The sequence below is a fragment of the Haematobia irritans genome, chromosome 1, assembly GCF_050003625.1.
Source record: "Haematobia irritans isolate KBUSLIRL chromosome 1, ASM5000362v1, whole genome shotgun sequence".
Taxonomy (NCBI): Eukaryota; Metazoa; Arthropoda; class Insecta; order Diptera; family Muscidae; genus Haematobia; species Haematobia irritans.
In genome coordinates, this window is record NC_134397.1 from 167,288,720 (window position 1) to 167,313,482 (window position 24,763).

The 24,763-nt window shown below is 31.5% G+C and overlaps 1 protein-coding gene and 1 long non-coding RNA gene across 2 annotated transcripts in view; one reads left to right on the forward strand and one right to left on the reverse strand.

Annotated features, from left to right (window-relative positions):
* Nucleotides 1–24,763, reverse strand: part of side-IV (sidestep IV transmembrane protein) — a 440,483-nt gene that overhangs the window by 235,732 nt on the left and 179,988 nt on the right. The gene's annotated exons all lie outside the window — the stretch shown is intronic.
* On the forward strand, nucleotides 10,586–11,039 carry LOC142242894 (uncharacterized). Its single transcript, XR_012724236.1, has 2 exons — nucleotides 10,586–10,674; nucleotides 10,738–11,039. It is a non-coding gene; the product is annotated as an uncharacterized LOC142242894 (long non-coding RNA).

Genomic DNA, 24,763 nt, shown 5'->3' on the forward strand with positions numbered 1-24,763 from the left:
AATAAAAAACAAACAACTATGTATATCGACCGTTAACTTTAGAGGCAGTAAGCTACATAATGAATCATTTGTATTGTGGTTAGAGACCTAGATGTAAATGCAGTTTTCGTCTGCTCAAGAATGTGTCTTCCAATCTCCACAGTAGTATTAAGGTTACTGTCGAAATTTTATGGAAAAATACCAATGACCTTTAAATTCATAAATATATTTGGGCCCGATGAAATTTCTATGCTAATGCTGTAGCATCTGAGAATATTGGGCGTTGAGTACTAACATACATACCAACAGTTTTGCATGTAATTTCAGCATACAAAAATAGGGAACTCAAACAGTCCGTCCTGTAAGGTCCTCGTTGTGTTCGACCTATTAAAGGCATTCCATCCCAGACTATTCAAGGACATTGAGAACACGTCCCTACCAGTAGAATTTAGGGATAAGAAGTCAAGACCCCGTAAAGTGAAACTGGGAGTTCTTCAAGGTGGGTTGATATTTCCGGCATTGTTCAACCTCTACACACAAAAAAATTTCACGAAAATTTTTCCAATTAAAATTTTAATTGAGTTTTAAAAAATATTCAATTAAAAATTTAATTGATTCAACAAATTTTTTTAATTGAAACAAAAATCAACCACAAAAATAATAGTATCAATTAATTTTTTAATTGGATCAATTAACTTTTTAATTGACCTTCAATTAATTTTTTAATTGATACTATCATTTCTGTGGTTGAAAACATTTCAATTAAAAATTAATTGGATCAATTAATTTCGTGATTGAATCAGAAAAAAATTTTTTTGAGTGTACTTATACTCTACTCCTCCCCTTTGTATGATATATAGACGATAATGGTCCTTCATTGATCGATTAAATATCTATGTAATGTTAGGATATCCGCCACCAAATTCTCAACTCTACAGTGACTACACAAAAAAAAAATTTCACTAAAATTTTTCCAATTAAAATCTTAATTGAGTTTTAAAAAATATTCAATCAAAAATTTAATTAATTCAACAATTTTTTTTTTGAAAGAAAAATCAACCACAAAATCTAATAGCATAAATTAATTTTTTAATTGAATCAATTAATTTTCTCATTGACTTTCAATAATTTTTTTAATCATTTCTATGATTGAAGATATTTAAATTATAAAATTAATTCGATCAACTAATTTGGTGATTGAATCAAAAAAAAAAAAAATTTGTATGTACATGAGCGGCAGAAATACGCAAGCGGTTGAATAGTCTATGGCGAGCTAATTCCGACTACAAACTACCCCGAGATTCTCGGGGTTACATCCGACAGCTTTTTCAAGTCGCCTGCTCATGCCATTTGCAATTTGTGGTAAGCTCTGCGCTACAAAAGAGAGCCTCTAGATCAGGCAGAATACCTGTGAGTTATGAACAGGATTCCTGAAGATACTGTAGCTGCTCTAGCTACGATGTTAATCTTACACTCGGAGCTAGACCACCGCCATAGCACCCTTTTTTTGGCTGGAATTGACCCTTTGTATGCAAGGGGGTATGCTACTGCTGCCCTAGTTATCATGAATTTACAGGTATCGACTCGCAAGAGACAAATATCCGCCGAGTGAGGAGATCATCGTTCTAAAGAAAATTTTGTCAAAATTTTATTTGTACGGAAAATTTTGTCAAAATTATATTTCTATAGAAAATTTTGTCAAAATTTGTGTTTCTGCAGAAAATTTTGTCAAATTTGTATTTGTATAGAAATTTTATTTCTATAGAAAATTTTGTAAAATTTTATTTCTTTAGAAAATTGTGTCAAAATTTTATTTCTAAAGAAAATTTGGTCAAAATGTTATTTCTATAAAAAAATGTTGTCAAATTGTATTTCTATATAAAATTTTGTCAAAATTGTATTTCTATAGAAAATTTTATTTCAATAGAAAATTTTGCCAAAATTGTATTTCTATAGAAAATTTTGTCAAAATTTTATTTCTATAGAAAATTTTGTCAAATTTTTATTTGTATAGAAATTTTATTTCTATAGTAAATTTTGTCAAAAATTTATTTATATAGAAAATTTTTTCAAAATTTTATTTCTACAGAAAATTTTCTCAAAATTTTATTTCTATAGAAAATTATGCCAAAATTTTATTACTATAGAAAATTACGGCAAAATTTTATTTCTATAGAAAATTTTGTCAACATTATATTTCTATACACAGTTTTTTCAAAATTTTATTTCTATAGAAACTTTTGTAAAAATTGTATTTCAATAGAAAATTTTGTCAAAAATTTATTTTTATAAAAAAAAAAATGGTGCCAAATAGTATTTCTATATAAAATTTTGTCAAAATTGTATTTCTATAGAAAATTTTATTCCAATAGAAAAGTTTACCAAATTGTATTTCTAAAGAAAATTTTGTCAAAATTTTATTTCTATGGAAAATTTTGTCAAATTTTTATTTGCATAGAAATTTTATTTCTATAGTAAATTTTGTCAAAAATTTATTTATATAGAAAATTTTGTCAAAATTTTATTTCTACAGAAAATTTTCTCAAAATTTTATTTCTATAGAAAATTATGCCAAAATTTTATTACTATAGAAAATTATGGCAAAATTTTATTTCTTTAGAAAATTTTGTCAACATTATATTTCTATACACAGTTTTGTCAAAATTTTATTTCTATAGAAACTTTTGTAAAAATTTTATTTCTATTGAACATTTTGTCAAAATTTTATTTCTATAGAAAATGTTGTCAAAATTATATTTCTATAGAAAGTTTTGTCAAAATTTTATTTCTGCAGAAAATTTTGTTAAATTTTTATTTCTATATAAATTTTTGTCAAAATATTATTTCTATAGAAAATTTGTCAAAATTTTATTTCTATTGAAAATTTTGCCAAAATTTTATTTCTATAGAAACTTTTGTCAAAATTTTATTTCTATAGAAACTTTTGTCAAAATTTTATTTCTATAGAAAATTTTGTCAAAAATTTTATTTCTATAGAAAATTTTGATAACACTTTATTTCTGTAGAAAATTTTGTCAAAATTATATTTCTATAGAAAGTTTTGTCAAAATTTTATTTCTGCAGAAAATTTTGTTAAATTTTTATTTGTATAGAAAATTTGTCAAAATTTTATTTGTATTGAAAATTTGCAAAATTTTATTTCTATAGAAAATTTTGTCAAAGTTTTATTTGTATAGAAAATTTTGTCAAAATTTTTTTTATAGAAAATTTTGTCAAAATTTAATTTTTATAGAAAATTTTGTAAAAATTTCATTTCTATAGAAAATGTTCTCAAAATATTATTTCTATAGAAAATTTTTTCAAAATTTAATTTCTATAGAAAATTTTGTCAACATTTTATTTCTATAGAAAATTTTTTCAACATTTTATTTCTATAGAATATTTTGTCAAAATTTTATTTCTATGGCAATTTTTGTCAAAATTTTGTTTCTATAGAAAATTTTGTGTACAACATTTTTATACCTTGTAGTTGAAGACGAATATTTAGAAAAATCCACCACAACACGAAGAATTCTACCAATCAACCAAACAAACCGTGATAGCTTGACTTGTTGTCTGGAATTTGCTTTTCTCAAAATTTTATTTCTATAGAAAATTTTTTCAAAATTTAATTTCTATAGAAAATTTTGTCAACATTTTATTTCTATAGAAAATTTTTTCAACATTTTATTTCTATAGAATATTTTGTCAAAATTTTATTTCTATGGCAATTTTTGTCAAAATTTTGTTTCTATAGAAAATTTTGTGTACAACATTTTTATACCTTGTAGTTGAAGACGAATATTTAGAAAAATCCACCAAAACACGAAGAATTCTACCAATCAACCAAACAAACCGTGATAGCTTGACTTGTTGTCTGGAATTTGCTTTTCAGTAACTTAATAAACCAATTATTTTATATATTTAGATCTAATATGAGGCGCCGCCCACATTACTATGAAGAAAACAAGAGATTCATAATTTATATACCTCAAGCTTTTGACATAGATATTCTTGACAGTCCAAGTTCATTGATATGTTCTCCGTTTCAGAACTGTACTCTTGGTCATAATATACTGAGTGTGATCTATATCGAATAATTTGAATTTCTACCACCATCGCACTTTCTACATTTAAATTTAATTAGCTCAATTTTAAAAGCATTTCTCAATATTCGATGGATATAAAAAAATGATAAATATGCCATAAGAGACACCATAAATTTTATGGAATATTTTTTTCTCTATATATACAACATCAAAATAATAAATTATGCCTATAACTTGTTTGCAATTTGTTTTGTTCCTATTTTATGTTGTTCTCGCTTCTATTTTTTTTTTATGAAAATTTATTCCTATAATTTTTGTTCAATATGTTCATTTCTTGTTTTCAAAGACTGAATACAAAATCGCTTTTTATTACCAATAAATAAATGGAGCAATTTTAATGGGCCTGAAAACGAGTTTCTTAGACTAAAGCCAGATTAGCTAATCGGCTTAATTTAAATATAAGACTTTGGCAATATAGGCAAGAAAGGCATTTTTCATAACAATTTCGAAGTTATATGTATAGACAACATAAAAACAATTTAGTTTTTAAATTTCATATTAATAGTAGATATTTATATGATATAAAAACGATATAAATAAGTCATCAAATCGTTAAGAAATCCATATCTATTTACAAATAAAGCAAAAAGTTGTGAATAAAGTTTAACATTTCTTGATTTTTTTTTTAAATGAAACTGAATTATTGATATAGCGCACATCCAGAATAAAGTATAATACAAAAATGTTTTTTTTTGTCTCTAAAATCTATGCCCATATCATCCAGAAATTTTAGCCATAATAAATTGCCTTTTTATTTTTTGAGAATTTATGCAATAACTTCATAGATCTATATCAAATACTTTTAACTTAAACTCTCAATATGCAAATTTTTGTGGTCAAATATCAAATAGTCAAGAATAAATAAAAAAAAAATCCCACATAAAAAATTCCTTATGTTTATCTACCATGACGTTTTCAACAAATGTTGCAGTAAAACAATTTAAAATTGCATTGCTACTACGTTTTTTTGTGTTCGTTTGCAAACTCTTCCATTTATGGACTATTTAAATGGCACAGGAACTTTAAGCCTGGCAGTTATCCTGGTGTTAGTCACTATCAAGAACTGAAAAACTGCAACCAATAATATCAAGTAGAAATGAAAGCTCTGCAATCGATATGACAAATGGTTTTGGTACGAGACACATAGGAAAAGTCATTTTTATCAAATATTTTTTCCTCAGTTTATTTTCACATAAACTAAGTCCAATCCATACACACACAAAACTGCCATGAACGTACACATTCCTATATATGTAGTTCTATATAGAGATCTTCTGACTCATAAATATTTGCAGTATAATTTCTCATACACACACATGTATGTGTTCATATGTATCTCACATGACAAGCATACGAGATGTAATTCATATTCAGGAACAGTAACAGTGGAACCAAGCCATACACAATTTTTTTTGTTTTTAATTTATAATTTCATAATTAAATTATTACTTTATAAGTTTATACTTACTAAAGCCAATTTAACTTTATTTTAGTTCATGGTATTATTATGTTTGGAGAAAATTTCCTTTACCCTAATAATTTTTTGCGTACGTTAGTTACATGGACTAAAAAACGAGAAAAAACAAAACAAGTATATATGGCCGCAAGTTCGGCCAGGCCGAAGCTTATGTACCCTCCACCGTGGGTTGCGTAGAAACTTCTTCTAAACACTGTCATCCACAATCGAATTACTTGAGTTGCGGTAACGCTTGCCGATGAAAATGTATCTTAAAACCTCCTAACACCGTCTTCTAAATTGTAAGTAAGTCCATACGTGGTATATATTAAATCAAAAAAAAAAAAAGACCGATTAAATACGTATATAATTCAGTTTGACAAAATTTTCTATAGAAAACAAGTAAGGAAAGTCTAAAGTCGGGCGGGGCCGACTATATTATACCCTGCACCACTTTGTAAATCTAAATTTTCGATACCATATCACATCCATCAAATGTGTTGGGGGCTATATATAAAGGTTTGTCCCAAATACATACATTTAAATATCACTCGATTTGGACAGAATTTGATAGACTTTTACAAAATCTATAGACTCAAAATTTAAGTTGGCTAATGCACTAGGGTGGAACACAATTTTAGTAAAAAAGTATGGGAAACATTTAAATCTGAAGCAATTTTAAAGAAACTTCGCAAAAGTTTATTTATGATTTATCGCTCGATATATATGTATTAGAAATTTAGGAAAATTAGAGTCATTTTTACAACTTTTCGACTAAGCAGTGGCGATTTAACAAGGAAAATGTTGGTATTTTGACTATTTTTGTCAAAATCAGAAAAACATATATATGGGAGCTATATCTAAATCTGAACCGATTTCAATCAAATTTGGCACACATGACTATAATACTAATTGTACTCCTAGTGCAAATTTTCAAACAAATTTGGCCAAAACTCTGGCTTCTGGGGCCACAGAAGTCCATATCGGGCGAAAAATATATATGGAAGCTATATCTAAATCTGAATCGATTTCAATCAAATTTGGCACACATGACTATACTACCAATTGTACTCCTTGTGCAAAATTCAAGCTAATCGGGATAAAACTCTGGCTTCTGGGTCCATATAAGTGCATATCGGGCGAAAGATATATATGGGAGCTATATCTAAATCTGAATCGATTTCAACCAAATTTGGCACGCATAGCTACAATGCTAAATCTACTCCCTGTGCAAAATTTCAACCAAATTGGGCCAAAACTCTGGCTTTTAGGACCATATTAGTCCATATCGGGCGAATGATATATATGGGAGCTATATCTAAATCTGAACCGATTTCGATCAAATTTTTCACACTTGACTATACTACTAATTGTACTCCTAGTGCAAAATTTCAACCAAATTCGGCCAAAAATCTGGCTTCTGGGGCCACAGAAGTCCATATCGGGCGAAAGATATATATGGGAGCTATATCTAAATCTGAACCGATTTCAATAAAATTTTGCACACTTGACGATACGACTGAGTGTTATGTTTGTACAAAATTTCAAGCAAATCGGTATAAAACTCTGGCTGCTGGGTCCATATTAGTGCATATCGGGCGAAAGATATATATGGGAGCTATATCTAAATCTGAACCGATTTCTTCCAAACTCAATAGGGTTCTATTTTGACCCAAATTAGGAACATGTGCCAAATTTGAAGGCGATTAGACTTAAATTGCGACCTAGACTTTGATCACAAAAATGTGTTCACAGACAGACGGACGGACGGACAGACGGACATGGTTATATCGACTCAGGGACCCACCCTGAGCATTATTGCCAAAGACACCATGTGTCAATCTCGTCTCCTTCTGGGTGTTACAAACATATGCACTAACTTATAATACCCTGTTCCACAGTGTGGCACAGGGTATAAAAAATTTTCAATAGAAATAAAGTTTTGACAAAATTTTCTATAGAAATGAAATTTTAACAAAATTTTCTATAGAAATAAAATTTTGACAAAATTTTCTATAGAAATGAAATTTTGACAAAATTTTCTATAGAAATAAAATTTTGACAAAATTTTCTAAAGGAACAAAATTTTGGCAAAATTTTCTGTAGAAATAAAACTTTGGTAGATTATTTTTGGCTCGAGTGGCAACCATGCTTATGAACCGATATGGATCAATTTTGGTGTGATTGGAGATCGGCTATATATAACTATAGACCGATATGGATCAATTTTGGTGTGATTGGAGATCGGCTATATATAACTATAGACCGATATGGACCAATTTTGGTATGGTTGTTAGCGGTCATATACTAACACCATGTACCAAATTTCAGCATCATCGGATGAAATTTGCTTCTCTTTGGAGAAAATCCTACCAAAAAACTACCAAACAAACAAATCTTCTGTAGAAAATTTTCTCAAAATTGTATTTCTATAGAAAATTTTGAAAAAATTTTATTTCTATAGAAAATTTTCTTAAAAATTTATTTCAATGGAAAATTTTTGTCAAAATTTTATTTCTATAGAAAATTTTGTCAACATTTTATTTCTGCAGAAAATTTTGTCAAAATTTTGTTTTGTTAGAACATTTTCTCAAAATTTTATTATGTATAGAAAATTTTGTGAAAATTTTATTTCTATGGAAAATTTTGTCAAAATTTTATTTCTATAGAAAATTTCGTCAAAATTTTATTTCTATAGAAAATTTTGTCAAAATTTTATTTCTGTAGATTTTTTTTTTAATTTTATTTCTATAGAATTTTTTTTAAATTTTATTTCTATAGAAAATTTTGTCAAAACTTTATTTCTATAGAATATTATGTCAAAATTAAATTTCTATAGAAAATTTTGTCAAAATTGTATTTCTATAGAATATTTTGCCAAAATTTTATTTCTATATAAAACTTTCAAAAATTTATTTCTAAAGAAAATTTTGTCAAAATTTTATTTTGTATAGAAAATGTTCTCAAAATTTTATTATGTATAGAAAATTTTTTCACAATTTTAATTCTAAAGAAAATGTTGTCAAAATTTTATTTCAATAGAAAAGTTTATTTCTAAAGAATATTTTGTCAAAATTTTATTTCTATATAAATTTTTTCAAAAATTTATTTCTATAGGAATTTTTTTCAAAAATTTATTTTGTTTTAGAAATTTTATTATATATAGAAAATTTTGTCAAAAATTTATATCTTAAAAATATTTTGTCAAAATTGTATTTCTATAGACAACTTTGTCAAAATTTTATTTTGTATAAAAAATTTTCTCAAAATTTTATTATGTATAGAAAATTTTGACAAAATTAAATTTCTATGGAAAATTTTGTCAAAATTAAATTTCTATAGAAAATTTTTTCATAAATTTTATTTCTATAGAAAAAATCCTCAACATTTTAATTCTATTAAAATTTTTGTAACAATTTTATTTCTTAAGAAAATTTTGTCAAAATTAAATTTCTATAGAAAATGTTTTCAAAATTTTATTTGTATAGAAAATTTTTTCAAAATTTTATTTCTATAGAAAATGTTCTCAAAATTTGATTTCTATAGAATATTTCCTCAAAATTTGATTTCTATAGAATATTTTCTCAAAATTTAATTTCTATAGAATTTTTTTTTCAAAATTTTATTTCTATAGAAAATTTTGTCAAAATTTTAATTCTATAGAAAATTTTGTCAAAATTGTATTTCTATAGAAAATTTTGTCAAAATTGTATTTCTATAGAAAGGAATGTATTCCAAAATCTACCAAACATCAGGATTTCTACCAAACGGTAAAAAATTTAGCATTTTTGGTAGAATTCTACCAACTGTGGCAATCGTGGTTGATGGACATTAATCTAGGGCTAATGGTTTCGATTTTCATTGCGTTAAGGATTTTTGATTTTTTTTATTTTCCGGTTATTTCTCCACTGTGCATTTCCTATAGTAAATAAATCTTTTGTCGACCTGTATAACTCTACACAAATGCGCTTAGTACAGCCTAAAGGGGAAAAGACATTAACACGACTGGCAAGGAGTATAACGACTACATTTGTCCGTAAAATGCACAAATTCCGATATTTACTGAATGATTGTTTGTGTATCTCCAAGGTTTACCAAGATTTTATTCACAGACAACTTGAAACGATAAAACCAAAAAAATATTCTACTTAAACAAAGATTCATTTATTCAAACTAAAGAAAGTCATAAATTTCAAAAATCTAAATACACTTCTTTTATTATCGAAACACTCTCACTCACCTTCTCCATATTCTGCAGAGAATTTTGTTTCAGGTGCTAATATCCATGCAAGCATTGCTTATGAGTGGATTTGTGTTTGTGAGTGCAAATTGCAAAGGATCATTTGTTAGGTCATATATAGGATGCGTGTGTGTATTTGAATGTGCGTATATGAGTGTTTGATTATTTGAACTACACTGGTAGAAAAATGTTTCGTATTATTAACGAACGGGCTTCGTTGATTATTTTTCGTTAATATTACGAAATGTTTCGTTATAAGAACGAAAGTGATCGTTAATACAACGAAATCAATCGTTAAAAGACAATTTTGTGTTTTGGTTTTTCGTTATATTAATGAAACACGTTTCGTTAATATTACGAATATTAACTTTGTAATTTTTTCAAGAATTAGAATAAAAAAAATTTCCAAGATGAAATTATTATAATCATTTGCACATAGAGAGTAACTTTTGGAAACTTTTAAACTAAACAGTCGTTTTATATACTCTGAAACTGGAATTGAAAATTTCATTTATAAAACGAAATCGATCGTTAATATAATGATATGGCTCGTTAAAAAATAAATTTTAAATTGTTATATTTCGTCATATTAATGAAATATGTTCATTAATAATACGAATGGGAGTTTGAGTATTTCTGCCTCTCCTTACTCTCTCTCTCTGTCTAAAACGTCTCTTCATACTCTCTCTAGCGTGTATGTAATTGGTGCATACACATCTTAGTATGGCAATAAGCACATGTGTGCGTGTGCGTCTTGAAAAACAAACGGTAAAAAGTTTAACAGAAAACTTGTCTGATGGGCAAACATTAACAACATTTACGTTCTTTTCGCTGAAGAGTGCACACGCTCATTACAGTTTCTTTGTGAATAATAAACATAGATGGGTGAGGTGAGTTAAATTGGTGTTTTTTGTATATTCGCAAGAAATTTAGTGTACATTTTTAATCTTTAGTGAAAATGCCCCGGGGAAGTGAACTTTCAGATGAAGAAGGCGGAACAATTACGGTGATGAACCTTGGTTGCACAAAAATTGGATAAATGGACACGGTGATACGATTATCATTTTTTGATCTTAGAAATAAGAGGCTTTTTCTTAAGTGAAAGTCACAATATATGTTTATTATATTACTTAATTTATCATTATATATTATTTCTTACTGTATATAAACCATATTCCAAAGATCTTAACAAAAAATAATACACTACCAATTACTACACTCAAATGCGCTAATTGGTTGGGTTTCATTAATATAACGTTTGTGTTCATTTATACAACGTTCGCCTTTCATTCATACAATGAATAATTTTCATTCATACAACGTATAAGCTGCACCCATACAACGAATAAATTTCATTCATACAACGAATAATATTCGTTAATACAACGAAATGTAACGTAATAGCAACGTAATTATTCGTTAATACTACGAAATGTATTCCATAAAGTATTTCGTAAATATAACGTAAAATTACGTTGTTATAACGAAATGCTACGTTGGCTGACTTTTAATGAAGAATTTCGTTAATACAACGTAGAAATTCATCGTATTAACGAAACTTTTTCTACCAGTGTACTACTATTGCTGTACAGCAATATCTTCAAAGTATGTGAGTATACCTGAATGAGAATGTCATTTATGTCACATAGTTATGAGCACAAATGTGACATTAGCAAGAGTTATGTTGACATAGAAATTGTTCCTGTTGTTGGATTTTTGTTGATATTTCCATCGTTGTCATCGTCGTTAGAATATTTCTTGACAAAAGGTGGTATACGACAGAAATGGCCAAAGGCCGTTTGTTAAAGTCAAATGGAATTATGAAGAATGGTCTGAACTCCTTGTATACGAAATACACAAACACACACACACACATATATATATGTATATGAAAACATCATAATGGGTAAATTGTGTGTACTTAAGTGGGTGGAGAAATGTATGTTAATTCCCCCCTTTCACTCTTGTCTGTCTAGATACAAATACTCGTACACACACATGCACATCCATTCAGACATACTCAAACCCATTTAATAACTTAAGCACACGTTAATAAAGTGTTTATGCATTAAGACTTTTTCGTATTTCATGCATAAATCAGGAGGAGTTGTTAGTTGAGTGCTCTTCTGTCATAACTGAATGAAGGATTATGAACAAATAGTCGAGCTCTCATATAAATACATGGGGCAGCAATGCGTAATACAGAAATATTCGTGTACAATATTTAGTTTTTTTTTTTTTTTTTGGGGAGATATGTATGATAAAATGGGGCATATTAGACGATTAAGCATATTAAGCAAAAGCCAATATAGGGAAAAATTTTTAAGGAAAATCTGTCTTTAATTTAAATCATAAATCAAGTACCCAGTATTTTCGCTTTAATTTTTAAACCCACCACCATGCATTGTGATGGGGTTTTAATAAGTTCACCATTCCGTTTATAACACATCGAAATATCAGTTTCCAACTGTATAAACAATTTATATTCATGAGGAGGGTGAAATTCAAAGACGACCTAACGATGTCTGTCAGTTGTAATCACGCCACAATAATATATAGCTTTGATTTATTTATTTATCTATTTATTACAATTTTAAAAACTATAATAAACATCACAGCACTAGCTACAAAGGCTTTCGGCTTGTATAGCTTTTAACAATGGTGCTATTATCCAAAAATTTGGCACAGACTCGTTTTTTATTTACTGGCAGGCCATGATCGAAAACGCATATATATGGGTCCAGGTTTTGATATAACCCCATATAAAATGACTCACTGATTTGACAACATAAGCTTCTAAAAAAACATTAGTTTTCATCCGATTTGCGTGAAATCGAAAATCTAGAGGTAGGACCACAAATTTGAGAACTTGAGCTTCTAAAAAACATTAGTTTTAATCCGATTTGCGTGAAATCGAAAATCTAGAGGTAGGACCACAAATAGTTGTGCTGAATTTAGTGTGTTTAATTCCATATTTTGGTATAGCCCTAATATAGACCGATCTTCCGATTTAATTTTTGGGGTTCTAGGGATTGCAAGTTTTTGATCGATTTGTCTCAATTTAGAAATGTAGAAATATTTTAGATCTACAAATAGGTGTGCCGAATATGGTGTGTCTCGGTCTATATTTTGGTGTAACCCTCAAATAAACCGATATCCACATTTGGGCTTCTCAACACCGTAATTTTTATTCGAATTTTCATCCGATTGTCTTAAAATTTAGAAGTAATGTAGTGTTGTAAAGAGCTGTGCTAAATTTGGTATATATAGGTCCATGTTTAAATATAGCCGCCACATGGGCCGATCTCCCTCCCGTTTGATGGCATGGATGCCGTAATTTTCATCAATTTTCTTGTAATATTAAAAGGACCATATCTGCCATGTTTTGAGCCGTACATCTACTCATGTTTTGAAGTCCTGATCAGAGAATGAAGGCGCCGAGTCGCGCCGCCAATTTTAGCCGCCGCCGAATATGTCGGCTCATCTCAACTCAAAATTGCTAAATAACCAAACAAATTGATATAAATCAAAAAACAAGTATATACGGTCGCAAGTTCGGCCAGGCCGAATCTTATGTACCCACCACCATGGATTGCGTAGAAACTTCTACGAAAGACTGTCATCCACAATCGAATTACTTGGGTTGTGGTATCTTAAAACTTCTTATTCCTGCATGGTTGTTGGATACCATATACTAACATCACGTACCAAATTTCAACCGAATGGGAAGTATTTTGCTCTTCCAAGGGGCTCTGGAGGTCAAATCTGGGGATCGGTTTATATGGGGCCTATATATAATTATGGACCGATATCGACCAATTTTTGCATGGGAGTTTGAGGCCATATATTAACACCACGTACCAAATTTCAACTGAATCAGATGAATTTTGGTCTTCCAAGAGGTTCCGGAGGTCAAATCTGGTGATCGGTTTATATGGGGGCTATATATAATTATGAGCCGATGTGGACCAATTTTTGCATGGTTGTGAGATACCATATACTAACATCACGTACCAAATTTCAGCCATATCGGATGAAATGTGCTTTTCTTAGAGGCCTCGCAATCCAAATCGGGGGATCGGTTTATATGGGGGCTATATATAATTATGGACCGATGTGGACCAATTTTTGCATGGTTGTTAGAGACCATATACTGACACCATGTACCAAATTTCAGCCGGATCGGATGAAATTTGCTTCTCTTAGGGGCCTCGCAAGCCAAATCGGGGGATCGGTTTATATGGGGGCTATATATAATTATGGACCGATGTGGACCAATTTTTGCATGGTTGTTAGAGACCATATACTAACACCATATACCAAATTTCAGCCGGATCGGATGAAATTTGCTTCTCTTAGAGGCCTCGCAAGCCAAATTTTGGGGTCCGTTTATATGGGGGCTATACGTAAAAGTGGACCGATATGGCCCATTTGCAATACCATCCGACCTACATCAATAACAACTACTTGTGCCAAGTTTCAAGTCGATAGCTTGTTTCGTTCGGAAGTTAGCGTGATTTCAACAGACGGACGGACGGACGGACGGACGGACGGACGGACGGACGGACATGCTCAGATCGATTCAGAATTTCACCACGACCCAGAATATATATACTTTATGGGGTCTTAGAGCAATATTTCGATGTGTTACAAACGGAATGACAAAGTTAATATACCCCCCATCCTATGGTGGTGGGTATAAAAATACAAGTATATACGGCCGAAAGTTCGGCCAAGCCGAAGCTTATGTACCCTCCACCATGGATTGCGTAGAAACTTCTACTGAAGCCGATGGCAGGGTATCTTAAAACTTCCTAACACCGTAATATATACCACATAGTCCACACGTGGTATATATTAAACTAAAAAGGCCGATTAAATACGTATATAATTAAGTTTAAAATTTTGACAATAAATAAAATTTGGAAAACATTTTCTATAGAAATAAAATTTTGACAAAATTTTCTATAGAAATAAAATTTTGACAAAATTTTATATAGAAATAACATTTTGACAATATTTTCTATAAAAATAAAATGTTGGTAGATTATTTTTGGCTCGAGTGGCAACCATGATTATGAACCGATATGGAACAATTTTTGTGTGATTGGGGATCGGCTATATATAACTATAGACCTATATGGACCAATTTTGGCATGGTTATTAGCGGTGGTAACACCACGTTCCAAATTTGAACCGGAACGGATGAATTTTGCTCCTCCAAGAGGCTCCGGAGGTCAAATCTGGAGAACGGTTTATATGGGGGCTATATATAATTATGAACCGATGTAGACCAATTTTTGCATGGTTATTAGAGACCATATGCCAACATCATGTACCAAATTTCAGCCGAATCGGATGAAATTTGCTTCTCTTTGAGGCTCCGCAAGCCAAATCTGGGGAACGGTTTATATGGGGGCTATATATAATTATGGACCGATATGGACCAATTATTGCGTGTTTGTGAGAGACCACATACTAACACCATGTTCCAAATTTCAACCGGATCGGATGAATTTTGCTCCTCTAGGAGGCTCCGGAGGTCAAATCTGGGGATCGGCTTATATAGGGGCTATATATAAATATGGGTCGATGTGGACCAATTTTTGCATGGTCATTAGAGAACATATACCAACACCATGTACCAAATTTCAGCCGGATCGGATGAAATTTGCTTCTCTTAGAGGCTCCGCAAGCCAAATCGGGGGATCGGTTTATATGGGGGCTATATATAATTATGGACCGATGTGGACCACTTTTGGCATGGTTGTTAGAGACAGTATACTAACACCACGTACCAAATTTCAATCGGATCGGATCAAATTTGCTTCTCTTAGAGCAATCGCAAACCAAATTTGGGGGTCCGTTTATATGGGGGCTATACGTAAGAGTGGACCGATATGGACCAGTTTTTGCATGGTTGTTAGAGACCATATACTAACACCATGTACCAAATTGCAGCCGGATCGGATGAAATTTGCTTCTCTTAGAGCAATCGCAAACCAAATTTGGGGATCCGTTTATATGGGGGCTATACGTAAAAGTGGACCGATATGGCCCATTTGCAATACCATCTGACCTACATCAATAACAACTACTTGTGCCAAGTTTCAAGTCGATAGCTTGTTTCGTTCGGAAGTTAGCGTGATTTCAACAGACGGACGGACATGCTCAGATCGACTCAGAATTTTACCACGATCCAGAATATATATACTTTATGGGGTCTTAGAGCCATATTTCGATGTGTTACAAATGGAATGACAAAGTTATTCCGTTTGTAACCCTCCTATGGTGGAGGGTATAAAAAAGCGATTTGGAACCACTGTGGCGCCGGTCGGTAGCTGTTCTCCAGGTTATAGTCCAAGGTTAGGTTAGGTGGAGGGTATACAAATATTAATAATTTTTGTATTTTTATGTCAAAATGTTAGACTTTCCACCCAAAATCCGTCAGTATCAAGTTGCTATAATGATTTTTCAAAAATTTAGCTCAGAAAATTTGAATGAAATGTAAATATGATAGCAAGATTGGTTGTACAATTAATCTCGTTACCATTCGGATAACTTCAAATTGATTTTATCAGGCAAAATATTAGTGTCAGCCGCCGCCGACAAAAATAGGTCGGCTTCATTCTCTGGTCCTGGTTAGAAACAGCAATTTTCACTAGACTTACCTGCAATACGTGTAATTGGTACAAATTGTCATTAATGGACCTATCACAGAACTGGTAACAGTGCTCCAATGTGTCGCAATTCTACACGTTTTGGACTAGAACTGAGACTGATCCATACACACCAGGGACTAGTCCTGGTTCCCGGTTCTGGACATGAGCTAATGGTGGTATTTTCGTACAACGTTCGGTATTTCGCGTAGATAGAAATTTAAAATTATCTCTAGAAATAAAAAAATTCAAATCCATTATTTTACATTTCTCTTGGGAGCCACCGTGGTGCAATGGTTAGCATACTCGCCTTGCATACACAAGGTCGTGGGTTCGATTCCTGCTTCGACCGAACACCAAAAAAATTTTCAGAGGTGGATTATCCCACCTCAGTAATGCTGGTGACATTTCTGAGGATTTCAAAGCTTCTCTAAGTGGTTTCACTGCAATGTGGAACGCCGTTCGGACTCGAGGTCCCTTGTCATTGTGCTTAACATGGAATCGGGCAGCACTCAGTGATAAGAGAGAAGTTCACCAATGTGGTACCACAATGGACTGAATAGTCTAAGTGAGTCTGATATATCGGGCTGCCATCTAATCTAACATTTCTCTTGGCATGACCAAGTATTTCATTTGGTCCAGTTCTTGGAAGAGAAAGTCTTTGTTAGGCCCACCTGGCATAGAAGGGTCATGCGTTCTATCCCAGTTTCGACCAAACACCGGTAGTGTAGTGGTATCACCACGTACCTATACCTAACACTTTATAAGAAAGGGGAATTTCGTCTTGTCTAGATTTCGTTTGTCTAAAATTTCGTTACGGAGGAAAGAATTTTTTTCTTTGGGTGATTATTTGACTTCCGGAGCCTTTTGGGGAAGGAAAGATAGGATGATATCCGCTAGAAATTTGGTACGTTATGTCGGTATGTGGCTAAAAAAAATTCAAAAATTGGTTCATATCTGCACATAATCATATATGCTCTGCAATGATTCTACACGGATGAAAAAGACTGTTTTTCATATGTTTGGCTATAAACATTATATGTTTGGAACACACATTTTTAAACACAATATTATTGAGTGCAAGCATATAATGTTCATAAACTAGCATAACATGTTTGGGACATATATGTTAATATGTTAGAACATATTATGTTTGGGACATAAAATGTTTGTAAATATAATATGCTTGGATGCAAACATATATTAATTTAGAAATAGCCTATAAACATATATGTGTTTAGTAGCTTGGAGCGCTATTTAACAGGGAGCGATATTGAATTAAGTTGGTGGTTGTTGCTTGTTATTACAAAATTAACATTTTATTTTTCCTTGGGCAATTTATCAGCTACTTCTTTGATCCTTACAAACTGTGTGGTCCGCTGTTCGAATCCCCGTCCGGCAAAAGGTAAAATTAAAATAAAAAAATCATACAATTGAATAATTTCTTCTACAATGTTTGTATTACAGAAAAAGGTGCTAAGAACTAAAAAATCTCGTGGAAGTAAGAAAGATGTCGGGGAATATACAATTGGGCAGAAACAAAATTTTGAGCATTCAGGTCGAAAACCTATGTTGTTAGCACCTATATTACCTGTTTATTTTCATAATTCATTATGATTGTAAATAAATAAATAAATAAATAAAATTTTGAGCACAATATTGTTTGGGAGAATTTTTTTTAAGCATATAATATTTTTGGGTGCAAAATGCTTCCAAACATATTATATGGTCACATAATAACATATTGTTTTTTGGAAGACAACATTATTGAATTTGGATGCAAAAATACAAAATGTTTGGAACTTAGACTACCCAAACATATATTGTTTAGACCAATATGCTTTCAAACATATTATATATTGGAAGAGATCAAACATATAAATGTTTGGGCAATACCCAAAAATGTATATGCTTGAAGCAAAATATGTTTGGGAGTATATGTTACAGAAGCGATTTTTTGTGAGCGTGTATGAGATTCCAATCAATATCCCAATCCAAGCTAAAAATGTATGTGTCCTTCTTAGCGACTCCTTATAACGAACTTTAAATCGAAGTTATTCAAATAGCACTTAACGTGTTTTGCCGGTGTTAACGGCAAAGAGAAATGAACCATAAGGAACAAAAATATTCCAAGGCTTCTCCGTGTGGTTTCACACATATTGTAATACGCCATTCGGACTTATATAGAATCGATTAACATTAAGTGGCAAAACCGAAAATCACAGTTTGTGAACCAGTTATAATACTAAACCGGACCTACACATAACCTAATCAAATTTGTGGTTAAATTCCAAAATAATTTTTTATACTCCACTACACTCCCCGTATTTTTCTCAAATAGACTCTTTTATTAAATTACTTTTAATATAATATCACAATATTAAGTTTCAAAAATTTCTTCTTATTTCAAACACTCAAAACTTCTATAAGTTATTTAAAACTTCAACTGCCAAAAAAAAATTTAATTCCCAATACAAAAACCACAATATTTCCATTACTTGCGAGAAGAAAAAAACAAGATTGGCATTAAATGCAATTTGCAACATTTAATAAAAGTGTTACTGCCAACAAGCATTAACCGCGAAAAATGACTATTTTCCTGTTATCGACCACCAAACATCCTGCCATTGCCAACGATGAACTTTTGTAAAGGACAAAAGCTTCGATGGGTTTAAAAGCCAAAAAATAAAAATAAAAATAAAAAAAAAAAAACAGAATAAAAAGATAATGCAATACGGTAAGGGTGACATACATATACGTAAAGATAAATCTTCAGTTTTTGTTATTTTCTTCATGTTTGGTAACTTGAAAATTGTATAAAGCTTTTTTAATGTGGCTTTAACGATTGCAACGTTCTTACATGGGTGTATGTATGTTTGTATGGATCTTGACTTTTTGAGACATCGTTGTCCGTGTAAGCGGAGATGCATAAAAAATATTCTGGCCGGAAGATATACTTCAATGAACTCTGTCGTCAGTAAGGTTTTAGAACTAAGAGATATTGATATCGTGGAACAAAATCTTGTCTTTTTCTTCTTCCTAATTTAATATGATGGCCAGAAAATAATATGAAGTGGGTGAGTGTGAGAAACAGACTAGGCCAAATTAGGGATGTTAGTTTCGATGTGACGTTATTTCTCGTTATTTAATGAGGCGATATTTGGTAATAATAGACAAAAATCAGATGCAATGAATGAGAATTATTAGAAATTTATTTTCAATTTAATATGGGATTGTCTAAAGTGAATCCCACTTAGTGTTTTAAGGCTGGAACAATTTTTTTGTTTTGGAAAAATCTACTGAATGTCAGTATATTACCTCGGGGTAATGATCTTAAGTTTGTGTTAAAGAGTGACATATGTTTACGCGTAGATGGGTAAAGCTATTAAAGAACTATACTTTGCAATTTGAAAAGAACTTGGCGAAGGATAACTGATACCCTTTCACACTGATAATAATATTGCCGTAGGTTCAACGGTTTCTTGTTCTTAAAATACGAATTCGATGTTTTCTTCACCAAAAGTGGAGTGAAAGCGTTGTGTCCATAGAGTTGAGGTATCTACATAAAATATTTTTTTTTGAACTGAGGTCAACTTAGCCTTAATAGTAATTCTTTATGCTATGGCAATCGGCCTTAAATTCTGTGGTACACGCAAAAAAATAATTCTTCCCTCCCAAACGAAATTTTAGACAAACAAAATTCGTTTCTTATTTGCTTTTCGCTGTAAGGTAGTGTATTTGGAAGAAAAGTATACACTTTTTGTGATAAACGTTTATTCTTTTCCAGGATGTAAAAACAATTTCATAAATACAAACTCAAAAAAAAAACATTCTTTTCTTGCTAATTGCATTTTCCCTCACATCTTTCTCACATCCAAGAGGTTTTTTAGTTCTTAACACCGTTTCCTGTAATACCAACCATGTAGAAGAAATTATACGATTTTATAAATTTTAAAAATTTATTTTAACTTTCGCCTGGACGGAGAATCGAACCGCGGTCCATGCACTTTGTAAGCCAACACACTAACCACTGAGCTATGTACCTGTTATGGTCATCAATAGATAAATATCCATATAAGTTATATTTATATAGCATAGCTTGCGGCGAAAAAAACATTTAGTTTGGCACCGTGGAGCAGTGGTTGCTACGTCCGACTTGCATGCCAAGGGTCGTGGGTTCGATCCTTGCTTCGAACGAAACACGCTATCGACTTGAAACTTGGCACAAGTAGTTGTTATTAATGTAGGTCGGATGGTATTGCAAATTGGCCATATCGGTCCACTTTTACGTATAGTCCCCATATAAACGGGCCCCCCAAATTTGGCTTGCAAGGCCTCTAAGAGAAGCAAATTTCATCCGATCCGGCTGAAATTTGGTACATGCACCCTCAAAAAAAATCGCTTCTTTAACATATGTTCCAAACATATTTTGCAGGAAGCACATATATTATTGGATACTGCCGAAACATTAATATGTTTGTTTTATGTGAACATATTATATGTTTGGAAGCATTTTGAGCCCAAAAATGTTATATGCTTGGAAGAATTTTTCGTAAAGACGATTGTGCTCATTCCCTAACATACTCGTAATTTTCACCTCCACGAAATAGTTTAGTTCTTGGCACCTTTTTCTGTAATACAAATAATGTTGAAGAAATTATTCACTTTTATACATTTTTTAAATTTTACCTTTCGCCTGCACGGAAAATCGAACCGAGGACCATACAGTTTGTAAGCCAACACACTATCCACTGGGCTACGTAGCTGTCACCAGTAGATATTTATCGTTATAAGTTATATTTATATAGCATAGTTTGCAGCACCCACGATCCCATGCAAACATAACATTATTTAACAGAAACATACATTTGTTTGCCACGTGGAGCAGTGGTTAGCATGTCTGCCTTGTATGCAAAGGGTCGTGGGTTCAATCCCTGCTCCGACCGAACACTTTTTTTTTTAATTTACACATTTATATTTATACTATATTAAATTTTTATAATGAAACTTCGAAATGTGCGTTATTAAAGATTTATATATAAACGAAATCGACTGATTTTTGGATAAAATATTATTTTTTTATTGCAAAAATAACAATTTTGTAACAAAAAACTGTTTTTGGTACAAAACTTTAAAATTTTGAAGGAATTCAAAAACTCTAACAAAAGAAGAACGTGGAGTCGAGTATAAACATACATAAATAATATAAACATAAATTTAGTTAGGCGTGAACAGTTTTTACTAGCATTTAACACCATCGCTCTAAAATGCCTTCTATATTTCTTTAATAATTCATTTTAAAGAAAATAAACTTTTTAAATTGTTTTAGCTGCAAAACTCGAACTTAATGCCCGCTTTTATATTTGAAGGTGTACGTCAACTCCTCGTGGACTACTTATTAATAAAGAGGAACTAAACTTTGTTTTTATACATTTTACTGTGTAATTTTTCACTATTTCCTCCTTATTTCATTTTACTGTCCCAACTCTAAAAAGAGTATTGTGCCCTTTAGTTATTTTTGTGAAGACACTTGATTTCTATTCTCTTAAATAATATTTAGACTTAAGCATATCAAAGTTTTGGCCTTATCATAAAACAGTTTTCCGAAACAACATACAAGCGGTTTCACAGAAATTATTCTCTTTTGGTTCTTTCGCTGTGTTATGTTGATATCTTTCGTCAACTCTCCCGGTTTCCATCTCTATTTCTTTCTCTATATGTTACTCTCTCTGTCGCTTTGAATGAAATATCACAACATATGTATGTTTAGTCGAAATTTGTAAATTTATATATGTTTGCATTCACACATATGATTTTTATGAAACATTCATGCCCCAAACATAATATATTCTAACATATTAACATAGATGTCCCAAACATTTAGTGTTAGTTTAGGAACATTACATGTTTGCACTTAAATATATTGTGTTTTAAAATTGTGCCCGAAACACATTTTGTTTCTATCGGAACATATGAAAAACATATTTTTCTAACAGTGTGGTGTTATTATATGGTCTCTAACAACCATGACAAAATTGGTCCACATCGGTCCGTAATTATACACGCAGAGAAGGAATATGATCACCTCAAACATGTTTCAAGAGCAAAATGTTATTTTTGTATGGTAACCATGTAACATGTTTGTCACTAAAATGTTATTTTCTCGTCAAATATAACCAGCTTACCGAAATCAGATACATGCTTTCCGAGAAAATAACATGGTTGCGAAAACCATGTTACATGGTCACCACCCAAAAATAACATTTTGCTCTTAAAACATGTTTGAGGTGATCATATTCCTTCTCTGGGTGTATATAGCCCCCATATAAACCGATCCCCCGATTTGACCTGCGAGGCCTCTAAGAGAAGCAAATCCGATCCGGCTGAAATTTGGTACATGGTGTTAGTATATGGTCTCTAACAACCATGCAAAAATTGGTCTATATCGGTCATTAATTATATACAGCCCCCATATAAACCGATCACCAGATTTGACCTCCGGAGCCTCTTGGAAGACCAAAATTCATCTGATTCAGTTAAAATTTGGTACGTGGTGTTAATATATGGCCTCAAACTTCCATGCAAAAATTGATCGATATCGGTCCATAATTATATATAGGCCCCATATAAACCGGTCCCCAGATTTGACCCCCGGAGCCCCTTGGAAGAGCAAAATTCTTCCCATTCGGTTGAAATTTGGTACGTGATGTTAGTATATGGTATCCAACAACCATGCAGGAATTGGTTCCTATCATTCCATAATTATATATAGCTCCCATATAAACCGATCCCCAGACTTGACCTCCGGTACCCGGAGAAGCAAAACTTAATCCGATCTGGTGTAAATTTGGTACGTGGTGGTAGTATATGATATTTAACAACCATGCCAAAAGTCCTCCATATCAGTACATAATCATATATAGCCCCCATATAAACCGATCCCGAGATTTGGTTTTGGAGCCTCTTGGAGGAGCAAATTTCATCCGAGTGAGTTTAAATTTGGTACATTGTGCTAGTATATGGCCGTTAACAACCATGCCTAACTAGGTCCATATCGGTCTATAGTTATATATAGACCTCAGATAAATCGATCCCCAATCAAACAAAAATTGGTCCATATCAAGTTCATAATTGTATATAGCCCCCATATAAGCGACCCACATATTTCAATTCTGGCTCTCTACGTACCGTGCAAACAGTCCATATCGATTCGTAATTATTTGTAGACTTAACTATACATAACTTTTTGTCTAATATATACCACGTATGGGCTAACTCACAATTTAGAAAACGATATTAAGAAGGTTTAAGATACCACAACCCAATTAATTCGATTGTGGATGACAGTCTTTCGTAGAAGTTTCTACGCAAGGGTTCATAAGATTCTGTTTGACCGAACTTACGGCCGTATATACTTGTTTATTTTGCAGGCCAAAATCGTATTTGTCAGATGGCTTAAAAAATTGGAGTGTTGCTGAGCCTAATATGCGGACTTAATATGATAATCCTACGCTGTTCCAAAATGTTCTTTTTCGTTTTTGTGGACTAAGTATGTACATATCGAACCACCCTCGTTACACATTATTGCTTTCAAAGCTAGATGCATGACTTTCATGAAAAAAATTCCCTGTTGTCAATGATGAAGGTCTTTGAAATCTGCAGGCTAAAAAACTTCGAAATTTCGCCAGCATTTACCATACAATATTATTTGCTTAAATTTCAATTTTATTATCTTTTTCGAAATTTCCCACTGCCGAATGAAATTTTTCTTAACCCAAATTTTTATGAACAAAACATTGGTATAAAATTCAATGGCCGTACAAATAAATTCAATGTAAGCTAAAATGAGGAAAAATTTTGTATAACTTCCACAAGACGAGCAAGAATGAACTACATCACGGTTAATATGGTCATAAATCGGAGCCAAAGTTTTTTCTACATTTTAAAATTTTTCATCTGTAAGAACGTGCAGTTTCGTAAATTGTTATGATTAACAAACCTCAGCATTTCCTTGGTTTAGCAACGCATTGTGAAAATTTCAAAAAGTGGAGTACAAGAAGTTCATTAGTCCATTTCTTCCATAAAACGTTTTAGTTTTTTTCTGTGCAAGAGGTCAAAACAAATTTAAAAACTGCAAATCTAGGTAATTAAAAAAATAAAACCATTTCCAAATTTTTTTTTAGGAATTTTATAAATCTATAAATATTTTTTGAAACAAAATCTCGCATGAAATCCCTAGCCAAAAAACGGTGATAAAGAAAGTCCACCAGGTCTTCCTCTTCTCATCTCAGAAAAAAACAAAAATGGTCATAAAATCACT